Source organism: Schistocerca gregaria, chromosome 5, assembly GCF_023897955.1.
Source record: "Schistocerca gregaria isolate iqSchGreg1 chromosome 5, iqSchGreg1.2, whole genome shotgun sequence".
Lineage (NCBI taxonomy): Eukaryota > Metazoa > Arthropoda > Insecta > Orthoptera > Acrididae > Schistocerca > Schistocerca gregaria.
In genome coordinates this window covers 280,765,531-280,783,090 of record NC_064924.1, presented here as the reverse complement: position 1 = coordinate 280,783,090, position 17,560 = coordinate 280,765,531, and the positions used below count along the sequence as shown (strand labels likewise).

General features: G+C 43.3%; 1 protein-coding gene across 2 annotated transcripts in view; it reads right to left on the bottom strand.

Moving 5' to 3' along the window:
- The window catches only part of LOC126272209 (semaphorin-1A), a 794,592-nt gene that overhangs the window by 418,304 nt on the left and 358,728 nt on the right, over positions 1 to 17,560 (bottom strand). The window lies entirely within an intron of this gene.

Sequence of the window (17,560 nt, the reverse complement as noted above, 5' to 3'; positions counted from 1 at the left end):
AGGGGACTGATGACCACAGATGTTAAGTCCCATAGTGCTCAGAGCCATTTTGTTTGACATCTACAGGGTGGTTATAACTAAACTTCTGCTACTTGACGGGACCTCCATAAAAACGAGCGACCGTAGGACAGTGAAAACTTGCCGCAACATTTGGAAGAACACTGAAAGAAACATTTTTATTTCCGCGTAAGGGGGTAACATTTCTTATTTTCATACGCTGTTTACATTCCAGATTACAAAAGGTGCTCAATGCGACGATCATCACCTGTCCGCACTGGAGATACCATTGCACAGTTGCTCGCAGCACTCTTCGAACGGTGCACCACGCAATGTTCAGCTGTAGAGAGAGAGCACGTGCACTGCTTCAAGATCGCATATTGCGCTCAGTATTCTCAGCCGTGACAATTTATGACGCAACTGGCTGCCGACTTCTCCCAGGAGCATTTGCCAGAGCGCCAGTTTATTCTTCAACTCCGCTGCGGTAAGAGGATCTCTCCGTAGTCGTTTAACACAACAATACTCGCACAGAGCAGCAGCACTATTGCTGTTGCCTTGACAGACGAGCTTTACGAGTAAAGCCCTTTTCGCCTTATCCAGACCCATGTTGACATACTGCAGCTGTAATGCACACCGATGCTTGTGCTTCAACCCTACGTCCCTGTACGCCGTACCTTCAGCGGCGCCTAACGGTAAGTCATGGAACCCTGTGGCGCACAACCTGATGATCATTCCTGTAAAATTGGGAACCTAATGCCAAATAGTTCTCCGTTTACACTGGCTCAAGTAGCAAAAGTTTAATTATAACAACCCTATCTGTAACATTCACAAAAGATTTGGTTACTGTACAGAAAAAGACATAGGACCAATATAACAACGTTAATGATTAACAAAGCTATTGTGGCACAAATATAGATAAATGTAAAACGTAAGTATACATATACACTTTTAACAAACGTATTTGACACGCTGTGTAAAATTTTACAGGGTAGTTTAACGGAGAAAGGTCTTGTGGCACCACAAATATACGAAATAACACGAAAAAGAATAAAAAGGAAATGATGCAAATGTTCGATGTCTTAGCTCAAATAATTGTACGTACGTATAAAATATATATATATAAGATGAAACGACTGTTATCATAGCTATAAATGCTGCATTATTACTACAAAGCTATTTTCTTGATGGCTTGTAAAAATTAAGATATTCATTATTTGCCGGATTACTCACGGGATGTAGAATGACCAATCTATTGGGAAACTCTGCATTCAGACGACCTAAGTGTGGCAAACATCTGTTCCTCTCTCATTTTACGCATGCAAAGACGATGTGACTGATGCTTCTTTACTCAGTGCTAGCACAGTCACAGAACAGAGATGGATTAGTTCCAAAGCGGCGAAGGTGCAATGGAAAACTACTCTCGTTGTATCTTAGTCTGCAGGTACCGGATATCAACCATCTGTGTGAGCGTACATCGTGAAACCAGTATGTACGTAGACTAAAAGGCTGAATGCAGGCGAACTATCTTGCCCTCAATAACAGCGAGGCCTTCCAGTTCTCTTGACGTCTTTGAAAGGCAACTTGTAACATTTTTTAACAGTTAAAAAAAGGCTCTATGGAGTGCACTTTCTGAATGCTGAGCTATCCAGGAAAATACGGAAAGCAGATTCGAAAAGGCTTCAGGTATGCGACACCATTTATAAAACGCAGCTTATTCCACTAACTACCGCTGTAATCGCAAAAGAACACGGATGCCGTCCGTGTAAATATGGTTGTGGATAATTTTTATTCTCTCCCTCTCTCCCTCTCCCTCCCCTGGAACGACATTCCATACATATTAAAACAATCGTAAAAATCTCTTTACCCATTTATGTTAATTTGTCGGTGTGTGGCATGTTTGCTACGATGTAATTAACAGTTTTGTATGTTCATTACTCCGTACTAGATTGTTATGAAAATAATGTTACAGACAGAATAGAGCCGTGTGTTCCGAAATTATCAAAACTGTTACAAAGAGCGAAAGTGCACGAAATATTAATTGCTATCGTGCAAAAGCTACTTACCATACATGGATTAAATTGTGCACAGTTGTCAAGCACGGCAATATACAGAGAGAGGAAGAAATACAACAATGTTGTGCCATAACGCGGCCTCTGGTGTGGGGATGTACATCTTTCCTATCACCTAAGGCGATGGTCGCGGGTTCTAGATCCGTCTCGGCTATGAGTATTTCTTTCAAATTTGGCGTTACGTAATATGTACTCTACAGATGCAGGAATTAAACACATCCACGCTGATTAAAACGAAAGAGGATGATATAATTTGATACAAGGCGGTCTATTTTCTATGCCTCTAAATATGCCATCGTGCATTTATAGTTTGTACACTGCGGAGACAAAAGTTATGAGAAACCATCTAATATCGAGTCGGACTCCTTTTTCCCGGCGTAGCGCAGCAACTCCACGTGGCACCGGCTCAAGAAGTCCCCTGCAGAGATACTGACCCGTACATCCTGTATAGGCGTCAATAATGGCGAGGGTGCTGCTGGTATATGATTTTGTGCACTAACTGATCTCTTGATTACGCTCCATAAATGTTCTATGGATTCATGTCGAGCGATATGGATGGCCAAATTATTCGCTCGAATCGTCCAGGATGTTGTTCGAACCAATAGCGAACAACTGTGGCCCGGTGACATAGCGCATTGTCATCCACAAAATTTCGATTACTGTTTGATAACATGGAGACCATTTGAAGCCATCCATGGACTTTCAAGTAGCTGAATATAACCAACTCCAGTCAGTGATCGGTTCAATTTGAACAGAGGACGGAGTCCATTCCATGTAAACACCACCAGCCCCACTGTGAAGCCACGACCAGCTTGTCTCTTGTTGACAACTTGGGTTCATTGCTTCGTGGGGTCTGCACTACAATCAAACCCTACTATCAGCGCTTACGAACTGAAACCGGGAATCATCTAACCAGGCCAAGGTTTTCCAGTCATCTAGGGTCCAACTTCTTTGGTCACGAGTTCAGGAGAGGCGCTGCAGGCGATGTCACGCTGGTATGAAAACTCACGTCGGTCGTCTGCTGCCATACCCCATTAACGCCAAATTTCGCCACACAGGCCTAACGGATACGTTCGTCGTACGTTCTACATCGATTTCTGCGGTTATTTCACGCAGCGTTGCTTTCTGTTATCACTGACAACTGTACGCAAACACCACCGGTCTCGGTCCTTAAGTGAAGGCAATCGGCCGCTGCGTTGTCCCTGGGGAGTGGTAACGCCTGTAATTTGTATTCTCCACACACCCATGACACTCTGGATCTCTGAATACTGAATTCCCTAACGATTTACAAAATGGAGTGTCCTGTGCGTCTAGCTCCAACTACCATTCCACGTTCAAAGTCTGTTAAATCACGTTGTGCGGCCATAATAACGTCAGAAACCTCACATGATTCACCTGAGTACAAATGACAGCAACGCCAATGCACTGCCCTTTTATACGTTGTGTACGCGGTATTACCGCCATCTGTGTATGTGCATATCGCTGCCCCATGACTCTCTGTCACCTGAGTGTAAAATACGGACAGTTGCCGACCACGATAATGCACGTAAAGAGGAGGAAATACAAAAAAAAAGCTGTGCCGTAACGCGGCCAATTAAATTGTCTTTAGTGTTGTTTCTTTAAAATTTGGCGCTACGGAATATGTAGCCGATAGAGGCAGGATTCAAACACGTGTACGCCCATTGTAAATGAAACAGAACGTGATAATTTAATACAAGATAGTGTCTTTATGTCTGTTTTTTATGCATTAGGTGTGACATCGTAAATGTATAGTCTGTATATCACTGAAGTTTATTGTTGTGATGATGACATTGGGCTCTTCAATAAAGAGAGTATTTGGGTGGCGAAGAGAAGAGAGAGAGAGTGGAGTACGGTTCCTGGCGGGAAACCACAGTCCGGGCTATGTCCGAAATCCGTCCGCCGCGCCGCGTGGAGTCAGGGCACGCGATTCTTTTGACGGAGATCCGTGCGTCGGATGGGGACGTCGAACTCGGCGGCTACCCTGGATGAATACCCTATGTACCAGCACCAAGTTCTACCCTCTCTGGTCACCCATATCGAACACTAACAACATTATCGTGGCAGTTTTTTTGTGTCAGTGACGATCTGTGGAGTACGGCGAGGTTGTTCCCGTGATAGCCTGTTGCTTAAATTTAGAGATCGGTATTCGAGGACTGAGACTGCATAAAAGTATGTCCCGTACTATACGTCGTGTTGGAAACGACGCTGCAGATGTTTCATCGTTGGCAACAATGAAATCCCTAATCACAGTAGACACTGCCACACCATTTGAATCTGTATGATTCTGTTACTTTCCTGGCGCAGGCATGGGTTGCATTATTATTATTATTATTATTATTATTATTATTATTATTATTCTTTCTATATTATTACTTCATTCCGTAATGAGTGGCCGGATGGGAGGGAGGGGGGCGGCAGCTGCCAGCGGTACAAGCGTTCCGCACCGGTGTCCTTGCTGTTTTAAAATGTAAATAAAGAGGAACCAAATATGATCACAAGGTGAATGTTTTTAAGATCTTAGAAACACTATGAAAGTATGAATTAAGTTGATGTTTACATAACAGTAACACTGTTATGATTTCTCAAGGTTTCTCCACTCGACTGATTAATAGCGTTGATTTACTCTTCCGTTTAAATTAAAATCGAAAGTCTGAAAGATAAACATAAAACAAAAATGTATAGCGTATTTTAAACATGTTACAGAAACGGTGATGTTCTTGTAGAAAAGGACACTGTACTTTCACTAAAAATGTAAAGGGCTTTCAGAGGGAGAAAAAGGATTTGGGGAGGGTAAAATTCTTTCTACAGGGGTGAAGGGTATGGATGTAGAAATAGTGGTGCGTTGGGTATTATCTACTGAAAAGAAAGTAGATGATGGAGCGGACAGTGGAAAGATAGCAAATGAGGGGCAGTATGTTGTGTGGGTACCTCTGTGGTATCAACAGGAGAAGGGAAGGGTAAAGAAGAGAGGGAAGACGGAAGAGGGGAGCTCTGGTGTGGAGTAGGGAAGGTGGGGAATATACAATCTGTTAAGTAAGAGCGTGGCCGCCATTACACACAGATGGTAAAATATACTCCCTTAGTTATTTCACAATCCAACAGAGGGAACCTTTGTCCTTCATGCAATGACCACAAGGCATTAGTATATTTTGAATTCTTGACAGATACACAAACGATGAATGAGTGCAGCTTACGCCGACTGCCAAACGTTGGTTCATCGACCAAAATGAAGACTGGATACTGCAGGGTGACAATAATGCGAAACTCCGGAGTAGGTTTTGTAACGACTGGAAAAGGGGAAAGGTGCGCAGGTACCAGATTGGCGCTCACAGTCCCCTGACGGTAATCCTATTGAAAATGTGTGGTCTGACGTCAAAATGAAGCTGCAAGGAAGAAAGATCTTCACTTTGATAAAACTGCCAATTCAATTTCTACGGATTCGGAGGTCGCTTCCACGTGAATAGGAGGAAAACTTGGTTTCGAGCATGCCAAGCAATTATCAAGACTGCAGGTGACTGGACGTATTATTAATTGTAATTGCATTCTTGTTTTGTTAATATATGTCAAACACATTTCTCTACTGATGATCCGACCACGATCTTTCTTAACACAGTGTAACAGGTAAGACGTATAAATATCAGGGCGGATTTCATTGTCTGGGCGAGGGAGTCAGTTGGAGTTGCGTTGGTATAGGATATGGAGTGTGTGTAGATAAAGTTAGCGTCGGTGTGATGTGTTGGTATTTGCGCAGCAGCATATCAATATTGGTAATCAGAGGGGAAACTATGTGGTTTGTGGATAGTAGAGGATATGCGGTGGTGTTCGAAGTGGGTGAGGAAGAGTGGAAAAGTGCTGAGGTGGTACAGGATCCATATGGGCGGAGGTAATCAGATACGGAAAGCGTGAAAATTGTTAAAAGCTCTGCTTTTTACAGTTATAGTTAAAATAATTTATCGCTGATGAGCAGTGATTGGGCCGCTACGATTCCCCCCCCCCCCCTCACGTTCCTTTGGTTTAGAATAAAGAATGTGATTATCAATGAAGCAAAGGAATAGCCACGTTGATACTCAAGCAGTTCCAAACTCCGCTGTCCTTGCAGCCACACAATCCCTCTGTTATGTAGCCCTACCAAGCAAAGTCGTCCTTTGTACTAGACGCTATAGAGTGTGAATCCACTATTCACTTACGCCGAGCATTTCGCATTTTACGAGTCAAATAAATTCACAAGGCGAGGGTTACATACGCTGATGGAGAAGGCCCTTGCTGGTCCTAGCGTGCCGTATGAAATTTTTGAGGACATACAATATCAGGTGTCCTGGGAGATTGGCAGCGGTGGACTTGCAATTCCTGGAACAGTAGCGTGCTGTGCAATAAAACCCTCTTCATATGAAATCGTAAAACCTGCACTTGCTGGAACCACCGCACACTAGCAATCTCAAGAAAAGATTCAGATGTAAAGTGGCATCCTTTCGGTGAAGGGAAATGTAAATTCTGACGGAGAGTTAATTTTATTTAGAGTATTGCCCGCTTCAAATTCCCGGAAAATTAAGTTCACATCGTGGAATTCTGGGATAGGAGTAACAGTAGACAATTGCATACAACACTAGTGAGTGGCGAACGTGCTCTGCACCACGCCCAGAAGCAAAATGTCCGGAAACACCTTTACCGGGCAGAACCTCATCAAATTTATACCTCAAAATGTTTTCCCAGCTTCTAATAAATTCACTTCACGGTTGCGTGATGGTTAATAATTTAAATTTAAGTGTTATCTCAACAACGCAAAGTGGAACGTCAGATAACATTGTTGACAAAAAAAGTATCAAAGAGGTTAATTCAGCATAAGAGAAACTGAACAATTTTAATACCACCTTATTTGTAATATTCCGTCTAGAACGCACCGAGTACCGTACAGTCTATACTTCACGGATACAGATTACGTTAATATGAGAGACTGACAAGATACGAATCTTGCAACAGACAATTAAGTACAGCAGGCCGAAGGCCATATCATACTCCGCTAGAGTGTTGTCCTGATGTAAGCTTCAACGTCAGTGTCACTCTACATGTAGGTTTCTTGAACGTGGAGTGTGTCTTGCAAGTACACGATTTATCGCCGATGACTGCGCTGGCAATGTAATTTAATTCATTAATTTATAACAACTACGAGGCGTGTTTTTTAAGTAAATACCGTTTTGAAATTAAAAAGTGACGTGCTAAGATATCCCAATAATTTTATTTTTATATTAAAGCCTGTACCTTAATCTACGTACTGACGCCATTGCAGTCTGATTCTTACTTGTTTACGTTGTTTACTGGGTGTTTAAGATGCCTCCGATAATCCTGAGTCCCGCCGACTGTGAAGTACGGGCTGTTTTAAGATTTCTTAGTGCTAAAGGCCTAAAAGCGATCGATATTCATCGTGAGATCTGTGCAGTTTACGGAGTAAACATTATGAGTGATGGAATGGTAAGAAAGTGGGTGAGAGCATTTAAAGATGGCCGCACAAATGTGCTTGATGAACAACGGAGTGGGCGTCCTTCGGTCGTTAATGAAAGTTTGGTGCAGGATGTGGACAATAAGGTGCGAGAAAACAGACGCTTTACCATTTCCTCCTTGTGGGATGACTTTCCTAATGTTTCTCGTAGTGTTTTGTATGGCATTGTGACCGAGCACTTGAATTACCGAAAATTGTGCGCACGTTGGGTTGGTACCGAAAATGCCGACGGAGGAGCATAAAACCAAACGTTTACACAGTGCATTGACTTTCTTTGAGCGGTACCACAACGACTGTGATGATTTCTTAAGCCAAATTGTTACGGGCGATGAAACATGGGTGGCCTACGTCACACCAGAATCCAAGCAACGGCCCATGGAAGATGACCAAGGGCATCGTTTTGCTGCAAGACAATGCCCGTCCGCATGTGCCGAATCAGACCAAAGATCTCATCAGATCTTTTCGATGGGAAACTCAAAATCATCCTCCGTGCAGCCCCGATCTAGCGTCCGGTGACTAACATCTGTTCCTGCACTTGAAGAAACACGAAGTCAAAACAGTGGTGATGCAGTGGTTGACAAGTCAGGCGGCAGACTTCCATGAGGAGGGTATTCAAAAACTGGTACAACGTTATGAAAAGTGCCTCAATAGTGACGGAAATCATGTAGAAAAGTAGATTAAGGTACAGGCTTTCATGTAAAAATAAAATTATTGAGATATCTTAGGACGTCTTTTCTTTTAATTTCAAACTGGTACTTACTTAAAAAACACGTCTTGTATAAAAGAATATTCATTGTCATTATTTCACATTGTTTTAACATACGCTGTAGTGTAAGCGTAACAATGAAACATACGGTATAATCTAATTCATGTGAATAAAATCTATATCTAAAAGCAGAACATATATTTGTGCAATTACCGTACAAGCTACTGGTAATAATCAATACAAGTGGTACATAGGAATTCAAAACCAAATTTTATGGCCAGTGATGAAATAAAGCAGCAAGCATTAAATCAACTATTGTATTTCAGTTTGCTAGGAACGCCGCATATAATTTGTTTCCCAAGTTATATCGTCTGCCATATGACCCACGCACAGACGCAAGATCCTAGAATTTAAATGTGCTCAAAGTTTTTTTCGAGATGTTTGGATCTAAATAACCAGCTGATGAAAAATTAATCCAAGAGAAAGGTGTTTTAGACTGTCGTGTAAAGGAGTGTCATAAATACTAATTTAACAATCTTACGATCAATGAAAAAATCCATTGCACAATCGACTGATCGTGTGACTTACAATGGAATGGTCCAAACCGTCATGTCGAAACCTACCCTGAAATTTTTCACTAAGGAAAAATACATCTCGCGTTTGTAACGGCGGTTTGTAAAGCCCTTCCTGGCTAGTGCGGAATCTGCGACGTCCAAAGCGCAAACAAGCGAATTTTATGCCGTTAAACCATACCAAAAATGCCTCAGATCATTAATTTTTTTGAGTAACTTTCAGTTCATATCAACAACTAAACTGCTGCAAATGTAATTCTTACACAAGTGATTAATAGAGGAAAGAAAATCAGGGCAATGTAGGATGTTACGTTACTTCCACCAATCGGGTCATTAATTTATTGACATTAAAATTTTACAACAATTCCTGTTACACCGTTTTTATGACAATTTTTGAATACTGTATATTTTGTTAACAATGGAACAGTTCCTTCTTTATTCCCTGTAGAGTCACAAAAATGCGATGTGTGCATTGGAGGGTGAAAATAAACATTTTGCCTACACCACACACACCTGATAAAAAGAAAAATTAAAGCATTCAGGCACTTCATGGTAATTACTAGTTTTATTTATACAGAACTGGAATGGTGTAAGATACGTTCGTGGCCGGTGTACTTTTCGTCAGTTCCAGAACAAGTACTCATTCCTAAACTGGGGAAAATACGAAGGATTACGTGTTAAGGGAATTCTCTGAACGACTTTTATTTTGCAGACGACACTCTAGTGCTTGTGTGCCACGGTTGATGAGACACACAGATCCCAGTCAGTAATACGCAGTTTTGCTCGTTGGAGTGTGTCTGTGCCATTTCTATCTAGTGCTATCATCTAGCACGGAACTACCTGAATTTGGAGAAAAATAATACGGTCCGTGTGCTGGGAACAAACAGGGTGATTCCGTGAGGAGGTTACAAACTTTCAGGGATGATGGAGAAGGGTCATTGTACCAATTTGAGGTGAAGGGCCCTGGTCGGGAAACGACAGAGTCGACAGTTGTAAGCGAAAATCTTACCGATACTTCTGACAGCGGACCTATACTTTTATTCCACTATCACGATTTTCGCTTACAACTTTCGACCCTCGTTTTCCGGAGCAGAGCCCCTCACCTCAAATTGATGTATTTGCCCTTTCCTTTCATCCCTGAAAGTTAATAACATTACTGAATCACCCCGCAGAAGGCTATGAACGATCGAGTGGGATGGAGTGTGCTTGTAGCTGGCACAGCGTCTTTGTTTAACGAAAATCAAAATGGCCATCTTCTCCACACCAAGAATGCCTGAAGTGACCAATGGTGTTTCGTTACACGTCACAGGCACTGTTTTAATACATCGCTGCACTCTCCTAGTTTGTACGTAATATGTAATAAAGTTGGACGTTCGTGTCCCACCAAACTTTCCACAACAGGGAAAAAAAAAATTCAACGCTGGTACATGATACTTCAAATGCATTATTCAGATTTGAAAATCTTAGGTTCCAATGAAAACATGGACATGGACCACACAGGCCTACCTCACCAGTTTTCAAAATCATCGGCTTAAGTATGTCCATGGGAGCCAGTGCAGTGCAATATTTATTAGAACGTTTTCGGTCTTTTATTTTTCAAATATGTGCAAAATGAGTTTTAACCACGAAAGGATTAACAGGACGGGTCTGAAAGTAGGGCCTGAAAGTGAATTATGATCACATTAGAATAATCTACAGTCAACTTGTGAAAAAGAAAATTCGACAAAAAAAAATGCATTGCCCTATACATTCAGTGGAGCAGTGTCCATTTTGGTAAGTACTCGTCAGAGCAGACCTAAAAGCACTTAAACTGTAATCTAAAAAAAGAGGAAGAGGATTGGGGGAGGGGGATAAAGTTTCTGGAAATGAAGAGAGCTTGGGGGGGAAAAAAAAGCACCAAATGAATCAGCGACAAACTGTTCCCGGTCTGCGTCGTCTCTCTCTCTCTCTCTCTCTCTCTCTCTCTCTCTCACACACACACACACACACACACACACATTATTATTTCACCACATCCCATCCGGAACTGCATTAAATATTACTTTAATTCCTGTGGAAATATCAGTCGGTGCGCATTATTCACATACAACGCGATGCTTTCGCAGATCCCGCAATAACAAACGCTGCGAACGCCGCATCCGAAACCGACAGGAAATTATCGCATAAATTACTCATATTACACCAAGAAATGTTTTGGCTTTGTGGAACGACAAATTTTCTCATGTGAACGTGGCTCTCCAAATAATGAGGCCTAACTTTCCAGTCGTTGCTGGGCTCAAGTTTATGCCAGGTCAGCAATGTCTCGCCACTTATTACTCGTGTCCCACTCTACATGCCCGCCCAGTTTCGATCTACTCTGCTCATTATTTCCTGGTGTTGGAATTTTCTCAAACAATGAAGCTTTTTAAGACAGTTGGTGGCTTTTCGAGAGCAGTTAGGGTACCTCCGTACGCCCTACAACATTAATCATCATTCTCACTTAGCACCTCAGGACAAACATAGAAGAGTTCTCCATGCTGGCGTAGGACCACCGGAGAAACACACTGATGGAGGGTTAGTGGCATATCACTCTACGTGGGCTACAAGCTAATGACAAAGATTTGTTCCACCAGTTTCGTGACTTTCGCAGTTCTTGTTTTTATGATCGAAAAATTTGTTCTCAGTACTCTTCACTCACAGGAGATCGCGAACAGCCACGTATGTAACGTATGTGAAAATGGACGTGCAGTTCATCTGTGGGCGCTGTTAACGGGACGCTGTGGCTGGTATAGACTACTGAGACTGTCAACAGGCATCTGCGGCTGATTCCGAGCTTAGGAAGCGACCTTATCGGCTGGAACTCTCCCCAGATAGAACTTTTGTGATGGCGCATAAGCGTGGATAGTGAGTTTCGGCATTAATATTTCCATTCATAAATAAGTGATTAACAGCGTGTAACACCCCGGGGCGTAGCTAGAGCATCAATAAAGCGTCTTTGTAATGGAGAGAAGATTCTGGAATTACACAGAAACAAAAAGAGACACTCCACCTATTCGTAACGGAGAACTGTCGAGTCAGCGAAAGCTATGAACCCGGTGCATGCTAATTTCAGTAATACACACGCCTTTTTTTATTTTAAGATGCTGCTGAAATATGACTGTCTAGGCAAATGTTTTAGATTTCCAAATGCAGAATGATACCGGTATCTCATAAAAATTCTTAATCCGAAACAGGAGAATGGGGAAAATGTTTGTGTATCCAAAATCAGAAAGACCATGGCCGATGTATGACATGTTATACTTCATCTGAAAGACCAAAAATATTTAACGGTCTCAAAAACTATAAGAGCAATTGATAAACTTTGTCAATTCTTCCTCAAGATCACAGTAAAAGAGTACAATCTGCAAAATATCATTACAGAATGCGAGTCACAATATCTTATCAGTATTTTGGATACAGTTAAATTATTTACAAGGAGAGTTATTTATATTCTCCTGACAAATATGAAATTTTCACTTAGAAAGTTTGCCATTTCCACTCATTCTGAGCAATAACAGCCCTATAATACTTCTTTGGGGTAACCCCAAAATAATCTTTACATCTGTCTTCTTTCCCCAGTTACAGAAGCGTCTAAGGGATGGTCAGCTTGTTACACAGAAGTGAAAATATTTCTACTCATCTATGCCACTTCCACCTCGACCAACATTTACATAAACTGAATGTTTAGTTTTATCTTATGTGCGTGATGTTGGTATTATGAACGTGTTTATACAGCATACTTATCGATCATTTTGTTTCTTCCACGTCTCGCCTTCGCCCTCACATCGTCCACGACGAGAGTGGGCAGTTTTTCTCTAGCGACAGTTCTGGATGGTTACAACCGGTAACAGTGCAGTGCACTCACTGTTTGCATATTCAGTTGTAGGAACTGCCTGTTATGTACATAAATTAGTCAGTTAATTACTCGCAGATTCATATATCATAATTACGCTGTCTCGTTACGATGTGGAACGAGTCAGTTAGTTTACAATTTCATAACTTTCTCGGTGGCAAATAACCCAGCATGCTTACTATTAGCTATTAACGTACTCTCTCTCTCTCTCTCTCTCTCTCTCTCTCTCTCTCTCTCTCTCTCTCTCTGTGTGTGTGTGTGTGGGGGGGGGGGGGGGAAGAAAGAAAGAGAGAAAGAAAGAAAGAGAGAAAGAGAGAGAGAGAGAGAGAGAGAGAGAGAGAGAGAGAGAGAACGACCATTTACAAAGTCTTCTGTGGAATACATGTTGTTGTACAGATATAATTTCGGTTTTAATTAACATTAATTTGAACACTTGTATGCTTATTCACATCACCGTGTAAGTGGTCAGATATGTCCGAAAATACTTCACTCATTTCTGTGTCGTCATTCCTGACGACAATTTTCATGCGGTAGTAAATGTACTGTTGGGTCGTTGTCACTACGTCCAATTGTTTAAAGAGTTGTCTGCATGAGGTTAGCCGGCCGTTGTGGCCGAGCGGTTCTAGGCGCTTCAGTCCGGAACCACGCGGCTGCTACGGTCGCAGATTCGAATCCTGCCTCGGGCATGGATGTGTGTGATGTCCTTAGGTTAGTTAGGTTTAAGTAGTTCTAAGTCTAGGGGACTGATGACCTCAGATGTTAAGTCTCGTAGAGCTTAGAGCCATTTGAACATGAGGTTATGGACCGGACATTACATATTATACCTGTGCATCCTTCTGTGCAACAAACACTTTCCGTCCCCCCCCCCCCCCCCCAAAAACACTAGATCGCGTGTTACTAGAAGACGATGCTACAAGATTTTCTGTTTGGGTTATCAGTCTGACTGTTTTGACGCACCCTGCACGACTTCCTCTCTGTATTTCATGGTAGTGCTTACACCCTCAATTATTCGTTGGATGTATTCCAATCTGTACCTCCTCCTCCCTACTGTTTCTTTCCTCTCAACTACTGCCTCTAGGGCCATGTACGTTATTCCCTGATATCTCAACATTTGTCCTATAACCCATGCCATTGGTGGAACACTGAGGCAATGCAGTCAGTCTACAAAACAGAAAGCTTATACAGTGATCTGAGTCATGGGATAGCGATATGCACACAGAGATGGCGGAAGTATTGCATTGACTAGGTACAAAAGGGAAATGCATTAGCGGGGCAGTCATTTGCACACAGGTGATTCATGTGAAAACGTTTTCGTCGAGATTTCCTATCACCACGGAAAATGCAATGGCCGACGGCTTTCCTTTAACGACCGAGAGCAGCGGCGCTTGCGTACATTTGTCATCGCTAAAAGCGAGCAACACTGCGTGAAATAACCGCTGAAAACAACGTGGGACGTACGGCGGACGTATCCATTAGAACAGCGCTCGAAATTTTTTGCCGTTAATGGGCTATAACAGCAGACGACCGAGGCCACTGTGTTTGCTAACAGCTCGACATCGCCTGCAGTGCGTCTCCAGGGTTCGTGACCCTATCGGTTGGACTCTAGACGACTGTAAGATCGTGGCCTGGTCAGATGAGTCAATTTCAGCTGATAACAGCTGATGGTAGGGTTCGAGTGCGGTACAGACACCACGAACCCGTGGACTTAAGTTGTTAACGAGGTACTGTGCAAGCTAGTGGTGGCTCCAAAATGGTGTGGGTTGTATTGACATGGAATGGACTGGGTACTATGGTCCAACTGAACTTATCATTGACTGGACATGATTATTCATGATCATCAGGTTCAAAAATGACGGAATTTTAATGGATAACAATTCGCCATGTCTTCGAGCCACAATTGCTCGTGACTGGGTTGAAGAACATTTTGGACAACTTGACGGAATGATCTGGCCACCCAGGTTGCCAGTAAGGGTCCCGACAAACATTTATGGGACACAATCGAGAGCTCAGTTCGTGCACAAAATAGTGCACCACAAACACTTTCGCTATTATGGATTGCTGTTGCACTACGCCAGGCAAGAGGACGTCCGACACGATACTACGTTTTCTGCCACCTTAGTGTGAATCACTTGTGCGTCCCATCTGCAACGATTGTTGAAGTCTGTAGGTCCTGTACGAAATAGAAAAAAAAAAAAAAATTGAAATGTGTGTGAATTCTTAAGGGGCCCAACTGGTGAGCTCACTGGTCTCTAGACTTACATACTACTTAAACTGACTTACGCTAAGGACAAGACACACACCCATGCCCGAGGGAGGACTCTAACCTACGGCGGCAGGGGCCGCGCAGTTCGAGACATGGCGCCTCTAACCGCGCGGCACGAAATGGATCAAACAGGGGGTACTGTATAAACGCAAATCAGGGCAGCGCGAATGGTCACAGCTTTCTTTGATTCGCGGGAGAGCACCATGCTTATGTTGTAAAACCAGAATTGGCGGACGCTTGGAGCTACACGTCTTATCCCGTAAAGACGGAATTGCAATGTTTCAAGAGCCAGCAATAAATGACAATCACATTCGTATCGCTCCTTTAGCGAGCTTTAAGACAAAACTGGATTACTTACGGCGAGTACTGAGGCATTTATACTATCATTCTTCCCGCACTGCTTACGCGATTCGAACGAGAAAAACCACTAACATGTGGTAGCATGCTAGGTATCCTCTGCCATGCAAGTCACAGTCGTTTGCAGCGGATGCAAGTAGACGGAAATCAGTAGAAAAGATGCAAAACTAAAACTTTAAGGATCTATCAAGGTCGTGGAGAGAAATATGGCAACACCGCAAGAAATACATGGTTGAACATAAATGCAGAGCCTACGCAATCCTGCAGGTTGTGCCCTTTTACTTGTCTGTGGCAACTGTGTAATGTGATACGTGGCAGGTGCCAGTCGTGGCTAGAACAGTGTTCAGTGCAGTTGTGACTGCATTAAGTAGGAGTCAAATGAATTTCAACGTAGGCAAATTGATGATACTCGTTTGGTGGCATCCATAGCCAAGGTAGCCGAAGCGTTTAGTGTTTTAAGTGGCAGTGTATCGAATATTTATACCGCGGAAAAATTAATCGCTATGTCACTACGCTGACGGAAGTGTGACAAGAGGTAAGACAACACCTGCAAAAATCTCTGCAGAAATATATGTTGCAGTAGCGAATCTTGTCAACATCAAAGCACTAGGAAGGGAGCCCCATAAACAGGGAATTTCAAGGCTAGATGGAACTCCAAAGCCACCCATCAGTGATGCCAATGCCCGTAACAGGAAATCGTGATAGCGAAGAAAAAAAAAAAAAAAAAAAAAAAAAAAAAAAAAAAAAAAAAAAAAAAAAAAAAAAAAAAAAAACGGACTACGGAGCAATGAAAGAATGTCGTTTACACGGATGGCTTGTTTCACGCCGTTTCCAACTTCTGGCCGAGTTTACGTCCCAAACGTGAAACCTGGAAGTCTTGTTGTGGTAATCCATGGGGCCCACAGTTATCCTACAAGGTTGCATTTTACCAAGCTCTATATGAACATTTCGGCCGATGATATCCATTCTATCTACAATGTTTGTTCACCTAATGGTGATGCTGTTTTCCAAGACGACAGCATCCCGTGGCCCAGCGGTTCTAGGCGCTTCAGTCTGGAACCGTGCGACCACTATGGTCGCAGGTTCGAATCCTGCCTCTGGCATGGACGTGTGTGATGTCCTTAGGTTGGTTAGGTTTACGTAGTTCTAAGTTCTAGGGGGCTGATGACCTCAGAAGTGAAGTCCCATAGTGCTCAGAGCCATTTGACAGCACCCCTGTCACACAGTTCGCATCGCCCACGACTGGTTTTGTGAGCACGAGGATGAATTGTCGCATCTCCCCCAGTCGCCACAGTCACTAGATCTGAACATTCTGTTGAAATGAGACGCGCATCTGTATGTGGGGGGCCAGGATTCTTTCAAATCGTCCTCGCGCCCGCGGCTTCGGCCGCCTCCCGCCAGCCGGTGTGCGGAGGGGAATAACGGAAGACATTCCGCGCGGGATGAACAGGCGGCGTGTTTCTTTTGGCCGTCGGAAAGCAAACGCTCGGGAAGTTAACCGCGTGGCGGGGAGCCGCGCGTGTCGCCCGGGATAAAAATAGGACACCGCTCTGGTCGTGGGGTAGCACAGACCTGGAGAACGTCGCTAGCGGCAATGGGCCTACGTGGTTTCCATTTGTTCACAGTAAACGTCTTCTTCCACACGTTCTTCACCGTTCAGTAATCGCTCCAACTGCCTTTCCTTTTTACTACGCTCTGATGGGGACATGGAGTAATACAACTTCTCCACCTTTTATACGAACGCGTAATGTCAGTTCTTTCGGACTTCTCCGAAAGAGCATACACCACACGGAATGCGCAGCTGTGGTACGTATTATGTAAATAGAAGGTGGAAAGGAAAGGAAAGCAAAGCAATGAAAATGAGTTCCGGAAAGGGTTTCGAACCCGAGATCTCCCGCTTACTTCGCAGTTGCGTTAACCACGGCTCCATCCCGACACAGTGATAATCGCAACTGCCAGGACTCTCTCGGTACGCCCCGTGGGCGACCCACACTCCCACCCAGCGCCACCTATCCACAGTCCCCCTTGCTAGCTAATTTGAGTTTCCCATAGGAAGACGGACGTGATTCTGCATTCGCAATAAAGATGGTGGATTCATAGCTGGCCCGGAAGAACAGACACCACACATTCACACACTGCATTCCCTGGATGGGCTATGAATCCATCAGCTTGAGTGCCGATGCTGTTTACGTTGACCTCCTGCAGGAATC